Below are 8,558 nucleotides of genomic sequence, written 5' to 3' on the forward strand. Positions count from 1 at the left end.
AAGATAATTTGAAAATAAAATATCCTTAAGAGACCTGAGGATCATTCCCCAATTAATCCACAAAAAAATCAGTTGAATGCTCCGTAACATAAGTCGCAACCCAATATATTGGCCTCTCGAAAGATGTGCCTGATATAAAGACCTGCATACCCAAATAACAGAAGAGAAACATCCCGAAGGAGATGATGTGAAATAGTCCCCTTGCATACATCTCTAAATTTAGGACACCATCGTGGCAGGATCATCCTTAATAATAATGTGATCCATGTATAGGGTCCTTCAAGCATAAACAATTCCAGCCTATACAGACCGAAACTCCATCTCAGATACTATAGGCTCGAACAGTTAACAGCTCCCCATCGCAAACAATCTAGAATTAGGCCCACAGATCATGAAAGCTGCACCTCCCAATTTGCCCCGGATACTTCCATCAAAATTGACCTTAAGGTATTCTGACGAAGGGAGCTTCCAAATAATCAATACGTGTTGGTTCACTATAGGAGCAAGGTGAAAGTCTCAAATCGTCGAAGATCTCTAAGTCATATCGTTCATCTCTGCTGATAGGATAAGGGTTTTCTCTAAAATAAACTTTGTCAATGTCCTTCTTAACTCAAACATCAGACTATTTCTGGCTAACTAGATGTGTTGGGCCATGTAATATGCACTAATGAACATGATATGATATAATGCTACTTAGTTAAAAAGTCTAGGTTTAGCTTCTTCGTGGCCTACATCAGATTTAAAAGCAAGCAGGCTTATAGTCTAAACCCATTGGTAAGATTTAACAATAGTAATCTAAAAGAATAGATTCTAATAATGTGCAGAAATTAGATTTAAACCCACAAGTTAGATTTAACTCTAAATCTTAGGCTGAAAACTAGATCAGCTTAGATCTTAGTGAAGATAAATATAGACTAAGATACAATATATAAATTATCATGAATATAGAGAATTAAAAAATTTATGTGAAACTTTTATTTTTAAAAATATAACAAAAGATTTTACAAAACTCTGGTCATGTTAAACCTACCAGCATCCGAGGTCTCTTCCAACCATAATCTTGTCAGGTAGCCCAATTAGCTTGAACCTATTATCCCTCCTATTCAACCAATGCAAGCCAAGTTACTGCACAAAGCTCGGCCAGATCTAGAACCAATTTCTTTTGGTTTGAATGTGATAATCAAGGGCCATAATATTGACCGAGTAACACTTTCATAATCAATCGCATCCATAAAACTAGCCTTAGAATTCTCTTCTTGGTCTCTCTCCTCAAGGGAGACATAAAGAACATACGTAGTTTCTTCTGTCCCTCATTACTCTGCCTTGATTTGACTAGCACTTTCTTGTAAGCCGGTAGTAATAATAGTTGTTCAATTCTTAACTTGCTAGATCCAGTGAAAGCCAAGCTAACAGTATATACCATCGCGTCCCCTATGACTCACATCTCATCAAGTCTCTTAGCTAATATTTTAAAAGCAAAGTTGATCATTCAAATGTCATTAGACCAAATCTTGATGACTTGATGTGGCCTAGAAAGATCGTGGAAATTTGAGGTGTGATTAATGCCTTATTACAAATCAATCTGCGTGTAATTGGACAATAAATTTAACCAATTTGAGAAGCTAATTTTTGAGCTTTTCCTAGATGCACCACGTTATAACCATGATAGTTGAAGAAGTCTGACAAACTATGTCCTAAAAGAAAGGGTTTGAGCTCGACATAGCTACGCCAGAGGACAAAGATATCCTCTAGAAAAGCTCCCGTGACCATCCGAAGGCTAAAGTTGCTATTATTGAACAACTGATCATTTTCATATAGGCTAAACTGGTGGACACTCGCATAAAGCTGGTAGGGTTGAAGGTGAATATAGACGAGGAAAAGAGGACCCATGAAGTGAAGCTGTAAGTTTTGGCCAAAGCATAGGTCAGACTTCAAGACTGGACGTCTCGATTTTCTGCTCTCATAGCCAAGATGGCTGAAGCAAACTGGTTGGCCGAGCAATTGTAACATGAACTGGAGCAGATTGAGAATATTGCCAGAACCATTTAAATGTCTTTTCATATTGTAAGTTTTTTACGTGACGATGTTTTTGACCTTAAAAGTAATGTATGAACCTTTAACAACTATATGCAGGCTTTATGATACTATTATTTATTTTATTTATAGTTTTTTGCTTCTGGTCCAAACAAATCATCCATGGATAGTGATACCTAATAGCAAATAGTATCATCCATAATCCACATGAGCATCCTTGATCATCTGAATGATCATGCTCTATGTGCTATAGGCAAAAAATGGACTGACAATGCCTCCCGTATAAAACTTTTGTGCATAGTTTTTGAGCAGGGGAGACTTTTCTTCTAATGCAGTTGCCCCCTAGCTCTTAAAGTTGTGAGGTAGCTATGCCACAGTCTATCTATAAAGGGATAGTTGGTTCGCTCGACCAATTATGTATCTCAATCTGGCATGACCTCTTAAATATGATTTTATTATTTCAACTAAATATTACCAAAAATACTATATAGTTTTCGGTCACATTTTTTTGACTTGTCTAGACTAAATTATTGGAAGTCTTGGTACTCTACTATAAAAAATGGTTGGTCGATTCACCTTTCTTATTTTTGTGATTGGTGAGGTCAACAACGGTCTGCATTAGAGCATGATCTAGTCAAAGGCTTTGATCTTCAACAATAGAATCAAAATTTTCTACTCGCTCTATTATGAATTTCAAAGTCATCCTATTCCTCTCTACAAGCAATCTCAATATGGTAGCCACTTGGTATGAAAATATCTCTAATAAATTGCACATGCTAACCTCCAAACAATTTTGAAATTGCACAGCCACTTCTTGAAGAAGATTTGCTGGCAAATGGTTGGCATCATTTGGCAAGTATTTATTGTTTCCCCAGTGATATTATGATAGCTACTGTTGGGAATCAAAATTAAATTCATACTAACAGATTTCTTTTGTCACTATCAAATCTCGGAACAGATTATTCTACCGACTAGTTCTAGTTGCAATCACAAATAGAAAACAACCTTTTCTACAGGCTAAATGCTTCTATATATATCTATCTTTTTTTTTAAAGAGTTTTATTCAAAGAGAAGTTTTTTCTTCGAAGGATATCTTAAAGAGTAGTTTTTTTCACTTTTAAAAAATTGATGTTAGTTTTTCTAAGAGTGGGAGGTTACAAATATAACTATCTTTTGGCAGTTTTAATAAAAATGGGCTAGGCCATATTGGCCCATCTCAAGTGCCTAACCCAAATCTATTTTCTATCATTTTCTATTTATATATTATGGGCTCAACATTATCCCAATGCAAACCATTCTCTTTTCTCTGCACATTCATACTTAACAAATAGCTCATGGGATTAGCATATTGTTATTTGAGAGCTCATTGCTATATATCTCTTGGGAGTGTATAACAGCTCAACTTATTAAGAAGAAAATATATGCTTATACCCTAGACTCATTTTTGTTACATCGATCTCAGTATCTATGATCCCTCAATTAATTAATTATACATATAAAATATATTTAATCTCCTATCATTTTGTATTCATAATTATGTACCATTACTCATGAGCAACATAATTGGTTGACCGATGAATACAAGTAAAGATGTGAACAAAATAGTCTTCCTATCTCACTAGAGTCCCTTAACTCCAATTTAACCACTTTTTTAGATGTATTATATTAAATCAAATCACTCATGATTATTGGTAATATACTAAGATAGCGGTCATTGAACTGAAACTTTAAAAAACATCTAAAAGTCATTGAGGATATTTATATTTGAGGCCATTTTTGCCTCAAAGGTCTCACACAATGAGACAGCAGTGATCTATTCTCTCATTATTCTTATTGATCGAGTTTTGCACATGTGGTATGAATCATATTATATGATATTTTTCTCCTTTCTCCATAGAGCATGTGTCTTATCTTCATGAATGAATATCATATAAATGATAGTTCGGCACACCACCGTGCCTAACTTGAGTTCTTCCATTATTTATTTATTTTATCTTTTTCCAATGAAGAACTTACATCTGACATTTAAATAAGTGGATTGTGGGGTTATCCACCTCAATCATAAGATTAGTTATTATTACACAGACCTCATCTTGATTTATTATCAAGATGACGTATGTTTTAAGCCTGAGCTCTCTATTATCAATATTATGTTTTTGCTTAAAAATCATCTCAGCTTTGTGCACTATATAGTGACAAAGGCAATTACCCATATGAGAAGACCAATCTCTATATATTTGACATACTTTCAATATTAAATATATTCAATATCCACATACATATAATAATAAAAAAATATAATATAATACTATCTCAAGTATCTCTAGACATTAATTGAATGAAGAACAAATATTATTCTTTGGTGAATATCAAATGGAAAAATACATTATATTAAATTTATATATTGAAAAATCATATCATGATCTACACAATCCAAGAGATCTCATATGTCCTACAAAAATATCTCGAGATATGGTTTTAGTAAAATAATCTGCAACCATCTTATGTGTAGATATATATCGTATGTTTACTTACTTTCGTGCGACTATGTCTCTTACATAATTATACTTGGTATCTATATGCTTTATCTTACAATAATATTTGGGGTCTTTGTGAAAGCAATTGCTACTTGACTATAACAATTTATCAGTACTAGATTAGCAATATTTTTTATAATCTTCAAATGATCCAAAAATCTCTTAAGTTATGTAGCTTCTTGCACTGCCACTGAAAATGCCATAAATTAAGCTTCTATAATAGACAAAGTTATATATATTTGTTTCTTACTACTATACCACATAGCACCATTATTTAGTAAGAAGACATATCCAGAGATTGATTTTCTCTCATCCAAATCTCCTCCCCAATTAGCGTTAGTACAGCTAACAAGTTATAGATCATTTTCTTGATAACACAATGAATAGTTTATAGTGCCTTTCAGATACCTTAAGATTCTTTTGACTACTTTTCAATATATCAGATCTGAATTTGATTAATATCTACTCATTATGCTAACAGCAAAGAAGATATCTATTCTTGTGCATATCATGGCATACATCAAGCTCCTTACGTTACTAAAATAAGGAACACTTTCTATGTCTTATCTTCTCCAGAGTTTTTGGATACATCCTTAGACTTAAATTTTCTCCTTTTGCTATTGAAATATCGATTGGTTTATAATTATGTATATGAAATTTGTTGCGACAGAATTTCGTCCTTAGATCAAATTGACTGGAGTTAGGTGGTGGCGGCAGGTCGCAATGGCAAGACCTATAAGAAAAGTTTCCAACCAGAGGTAGCTCCGATAGAGATCCTTCGATACTCAAGTTAAAATTCTGGATAATAAGGAGTGAGCATGTTGGGAGAGAGAAGATTTCATACCTTGGGGGTCTCCTATAGGCCTTTATTTATAGGCAGAGGCTAAAAAGTCATAAGAGAAAAAGAGAATCAAATGGTTAGCCTTGACTTATCTGAAGAGATTTAGTTATTATCTTCTTCCTTATCTACCTGTCATTGGCTATTATGTCATAGTCGGAATTTTGAAAGAGACGTAGAATTTTTAGATCAAGTCTGGTCTAGCAAGGGGGCATAGGATCGATGAGGTCCGAATTCATTTGCCCTATATCTTCAGCTTGGACAAAAATACCCCCAACATAAGCCGTTTACTCCCGAGTTCAACCCAGAGTTAGTTCAGACGAAGGGAGTATATCGAGTTGAAGCTGTCGAAGATATAGGGCATATTCTTTTGCCTCAATTTTGGTCGCTGAGGTCTTCGTCAGCTCTGCTTGCTAAAAAGCAAGGGGCCTCCATCATGGACTGTTGGCTTATTGAAAAGCGAGAGACCTCCATCATGGGCCGTTGGCTCGTTGAAAAGTGAGAGACCTTCGTTATAGGCCACTGACTCGTTAAAAAGTGAGGGGCTTTCTTCATGGGCTGTTGGCTCATTGAAAAGTGAGGGGCCTCCATCATGAACCATTGGCTTGCTGAAAAGCGAGGGATCTTCTTCATGGGCTGTTAACTCACTGAAAAGTGAAGAGCCTCCATCATGATTTTCAGGAGCTCGGCTTCGAGAGGTTGATCTTTGGAAGTTCGGCTTTCAGGAGCTCACTTTTGGGGGTCAACCTCTAGAGGTCGATTTTTGGGTAGTCTTTACTTGGTATCAAACTTCACTCTACCCTTGGTCTTTCATCTTAGCTGTCAGCCTTTTACTTGATAGCCCGACCTTGGTTTGCTCAGATTTGTCTTTTGATAACTTCGATGACCTTCTGTTGATGTTGACCTTTTGAGGCTAGCCTTCTGGTGACCTAGGCCTTGGGCTATCTTTACGTAATCTTTGAATTTAATTTTCATCATGGCCTTGGTTTGATCTTTGCTTTGGCTTAGGTATTCAAGGACCTGTTATTCTGTAAGAAGAAAATAGAATAGTGGTTGGTGTTAGGACTGTCGTGCACCTGCGTGGACCTGAGGAGACCTATGATGGAGATCTTTGCAAGAGTCCATAACAATCCAGACTCTCTAAGGATAGCAAACACCATACTTTAGATTGCTGCGCACCCTGAATCCTGCGCAGCAACCTAGTTCGCATCTCCCCCACTTTCAAAGATCTGATCTTCCACCCAAAACACCCTAAGAACTGGAGCTTGAGGTGTGGTACCTTGGAGCTATCAGATCTGGACCTGAACCATTGATGAGGAGGAGTCCTTGGTGGACTAGGACTCCATGACAGCAACTTCCAAACCACAGCCTTTACTTATACGCTCCATCTTGACCCCTACACACCTTTGATCTGAACCAAATCAGAACCCAAATGGTGCAGCACCAGAGCTATCAAAAATCGGCAACACGATTTAAATTTTAATGCATTTAGCTTTGGATCCATAGAGCCATACTTGGATTTATCCACGTCACCTTTGGAGCCACCACTCTCCATATGCCAAGAGAAAAAATATGCATGCCAGCGTGTGCCGTGCTCATGCCAAGTTGTGTCAAGCATCAAGCACCCACATGGAGTTCCATTTATTCTTTAAAATTTTTTAAGAGTTCTTGGCTACTTATTTTATTGAAGGCTAATTTTTTTTCCATGGTAGATTATTTTATCACATATAATGCTTTACTTTTTTGTGGAGGGCTGATTTCTTCCTTGTAAAAGATAAGAGATTCCTAAAGAAATAGGATCCTTAGAGTCCTATATAAATCTTTGTATTTTCATGAAGAGGATAATGAATGGTTTTACAAACTCCACAAATACTTGTGTCAATCGCTCCGAGAGGGAGAGGGTGTGAGATCTAAAATCGCCCCACAAGGAGAGGGTGTGAGGCCCACTTTCTATCCTACTCCTTCTACTTAAGATCCAATATTCCTGTGACTCTGATTCGACTCCACCATCTACCCATGCAAGCCTATCCCGTCAAGAGAAGATCTGTCTCCTCCAGAATTTTTATCTATCGTGCTGAGAGAAGGAGTGATTTCTTATTCTACAGATCATATACTGTCAAAGATCTTCATTCTTTATCAGTTGATCTTTGATTTTTTTAATCCGATGTTGGTAAAGACTTAGTTCTTTATCGATGGATCTGTTTGGTTAAAAGATTAAGAGTCCTAATCAGAGTAGTTTCTTAACTACCACGATCCGGATTCTTATCATCTTCTTGAATTTTTCTCACAGATTTAATATTTTATTTTCTCTCGTTCCATTCATATTTTTTTTTTTGCATTTACTCGTGAGCATGTTCTTTTTTGCATTTACTCGTGAGCATGTTTAATTTCTACTATCTGTTTATAAAATTCTCTATTGCTAGTTGTTTACTGATCTCTTGAATAGCATTCATCTGTATCATTTAGATTGATCTCGCTTTAGTCTCGTATCAATCAATCACACCTCCTGAGCAGAGTATAGGCAACTATACTGTCTATCTTGGGAATAATGAGCCCTTGGCTGGACGTGATTTATTGTTGATGAACAGAAGAGAACTTGATCAATAGGATTGATTTTTTTTCTCTTTTTTAGAATTGTCCGACATTAATTTGGTATCAGAGCTAGGTTGATTAGGGCGTTAGTTTAAATTCAGCAATTTAAATTTTCACAAGTTAAATTTTCGTACTTTAAATTTCATATTTTATTTTCAAGCATTTTAATTTTTATTACACCTTATTTCTGCATCCTAGAGTTGCATGACCACTAGATCAGGTATCTGGTACCAACATCCTACTTACGCACTCAACACCAATATGGATCCCAATATAACAGCCATCATTAATGCTCTGACTGAAAAGTTTGATGACATAAAAAATTTTATAAAAGTCATGGATGAGAGAATAGTGGTATTAGAAGAAGCTAGGCAGAAACAACTTGAACCTGAGTCTCTCCAACTACCTATAGGATAAAGAGGTAGGAATCTAGAACTTGATCGACCTATAGGGACACGTCCGCACTATAATCAGTTAGATCAAGATGAGTATATTCTTAGGAATGTGAAGGTCGAAGCCCCAAGTTTTGATGATTGTCTAGATTCGAGAGAGTACCT

This window comes from Elaeis guineensis, chromosome 13 (assembly GCF_000442705.2).
Source record: "Elaeis guineensis isolate ETL-2024a chromosome 13, EG11, whole genome shotgun sequence".
Classification (NCBI taxonomy): Eukaryota; Viridiplantae; Streptophyta; class Magnoliopsida; order Arecales; family Arecaceae; genus Elaeis; species Elaeis guineensis.